The sequence below is a fragment of the Chiloscyllium punctatum genome, unplaced genomic scaffold, assembly GCF_047496795.1.
Source record: "Chiloscyllium punctatum isolate Juve2018m unplaced genomic scaffold, sChiPun1.3 scaffold_1165, whole genome shotgun sequence".
Classification (NCBI taxonomy): Eukaryota; Metazoa; Chordata; class Chondrichthyes; order Orectolobiformes; family Hemiscylliidae; genus Chiloscyllium; species Chiloscyllium punctatum.
The window spans coordinates 15,001-17,500 of record NW_027310899.1 but is presented as its reverse complement, the minus strand read 5'-3'; the positions used below and the strand labels follow the sequence as shown (position 1 = coordinate 17,500).

The following is a 2,500-nucleotide window of genomic DNA, read 5'->3' as shown; positions in this document are numbered from 1 at the left end:
GCCCGTTTCCGTTTCAACTTGTCTCGCGAGGGTGGTTTCCAGGGGCCAGCAGGAGAGCTCGTCGGGGTAGCAGGCCCTGCAGCCGTGGTCACCGCCAAACCCCCACAACTCGAGCAAGTGAAAAAAAAAGTAACAAATAAGAAAGGATCGTCGGCTTGGGGGTACGCCCGTTTCCGTTTCAACTTGTCTCGCGAGGGTGGTTTCGGGGCCAGCAGGAGAGCTCGTCGGGGTAGCAGGCCCTGCAGCCGTGGTCACCGCCAAACCCCCACAACTCGAGCAAGTGAAAAAAAAAAGTAACAAATAAGAAAGGATCTCTGTCGGCTTGGGGGTACGCCCGTTTCCGTTTCAACTTGTCTCGCGAGGGTGGTTTCGGGGCCAGCAGGAGAGCTCGTCGGGGTAGCAGGCCCTGCAGCCGTGGTCACCGCCAAATCCCCACAACTCGAGCAAGTGAAAAAAAAAGTAACAAATAAGAAAGGATCGTCGGCTTGGGGGTACGCCCGTTTCCGTTTCAACTTGTCTCGCGAGGGTGGTTTCGGGGCCAGCAGGAGAGCTCGTCGGGGTAGCAGGCCCTGCAGCCGTGGTCACCGCCAAACCCCCCACAACTGTTGGGCGCCTACCTGCGCGGGGCAGGAGGACACTTTCCGATTTCAAATCTCCGTTTGCCGAGTCCACCCCGAACGCACGCGGGCGGGCGGGTTCGCATCACCCTTCGTCACAAGGGGCGAAGCCCGTTCCACCGTCTCGTCAGTAGTGCCGACCGGTCTGTGATCGACGAGGGGAGCCACACCAGGTCCGGCCCTGCTGCTTGGCGGCACCGCGTCGTCGGGAGCTCGCGACAGACGGAGGGTTTCGGTGTACTCTCCAGCCACGGGAAACGAAGCCGGTGATGCAGGCGCCGGTCTTTCGCTCCCAAATCGGCTGGGACATCGTTGCTATCTAGTCACGCTCCCTTCAAACCCGACGGGGTACCTATTCCCCTCACCCGTCTGTGCGTATACAGCCTCTTTGCACTTGCGGGATGGGGGTGGTGGTTTAAAGACTCTCGAGTTGCCGCCCGTCGGTCTCCGAGCTCCGTGCAGTAGTGATCCCCAGCGAACTGCCAGCAGGGCGAACGAGCGATCCCGCTCTCGGTCGGGGCGCCTGGCGTCGATCGGTGGTCGGTGGCTTGCGGGCAAGCTGCGCTGTGAGTGTGGGAACGAGTATGACGAGCCGTTGCCGCGACTCCCAGTCCACCTCGGCGGTGGCTGGGCCGGGCGGGCGTCTGCTCGGGCGAGTGCCGCCCCCGCCTCCTCGCAGGAAGTCCGCTCGCCGACACGCCGCCACGTGCACGCGTCAGTGACGCTGCCGAACCGATGGCCGGTGCCCGTTCCCGCCTCTGCTTTTCCTAGGGCAAAGCTGCTGCACGCCTCGTGATACTAGGCGGGCGACATGGTGGCGGTGATCCTGCCTCCGTCGCTGCGGTGCGTTGGGGCACGCATCGCCTCTTGGGCGCCCTGTCCTCCTCCCCCCAATAGACGTATGTTTCTGCGGGCCGCACCAGGATGGTGCTCCCCATCGCTTCACGCCACCCTGCTCCGCCCGCACGCCGGCGTGCAGGTGGCTGTAGCTCAAGGTGGGGAGCGTATGTGCGGTCCGGGTCGCTTTCCTCTGGCGAGGGAGAGACCTAAAACAAACTCAGACAACTCTTGACGGTGGATCACTCGGCTCGTGCGTCGATGACGAACGCAGCTAGCTGCGAGAATTAATGTGAATTGCAGGACACATTGATCATCGACACTTTGAACGCACTTTGCGGCCCCGGGTTCTTCCCGGGGCCACGCCTGTCTGAGGGTCGTTTGGCAATCAATCGCACTCGCCTTGGCTGGCGAGAGCGCGGCTGGGGTGTCGCAGAGGACCCGTCCTCTTTGTCCCCCTAAGTTCAGACTCCGGAGCCCTCCGGCGTCGGAGCGCTTGGCCTTTCCCCCCCACCCTGCACATTCCGTTCGTCAGGCTCGACGCCATCCCCCCGCCGGGGAGCGCGGCCTGGCGTCCGTCTGTGTCGTGGCAGTGGGGCCAGCACGGCTGTCACCGGTCCCAGAATGGCTGTCGGTGGTTCACACTGTGTGTGTGTGCCAACCCTCCTGGTCTCTGGGACACGGAGCTGCCACGAAGTGTTGAGCCTCCAGTGGGGGGTCTGCCTAAGCTCTGCACGTCCGCATTGGGTCCGTCTCTCGGTTGGCTGGCAGTGGAAAGAGTGAAGGGAGCCGCGGAGGTCCGGTGCTGGTGCGCCGCCGGCCTGACCGTGGAGCTCGCCGGTTTGACACGCTGACCCGACTCGATGGTTGATCGATTGAGAGTGCTGGGAGCTGCAGGCCGCCCGCTGCTGCAGCCGCCCGTCTCGTGGTTCGTCCTCGGCCTTAAGTGGCCGGCGGGGCGTCTGATCCTGTCTCCCCTGCTGGCGCCGAGTGCCTGGCCGAGGGAGGAGGTTTTCGTCGAACGCTGTGACTTGGACGGTCGCACG

The 2,500-nt window shown here is 63.7% G+C and overlaps 1 non-coding gene across 1 annotated transcript; it reads left to right on the top strand.

The window, feature by feature from the left end:
* Positions 1 to 1,680: 1,680 nt before the first annotated feature.
* LOC140474744 (5.8S ribosomal RNA) lies at positions 1,681 to 1,834 on the top strand. Its single transcript, XR_011959381.1, has one exon. It is a non-coding gene; the product is annotated as a 5.8S ribosomal RNA (ribosomal RNA).
* The last annotated feature ends 666 nt before the right edge of the window (positions 1,835 to 2,500 follow it).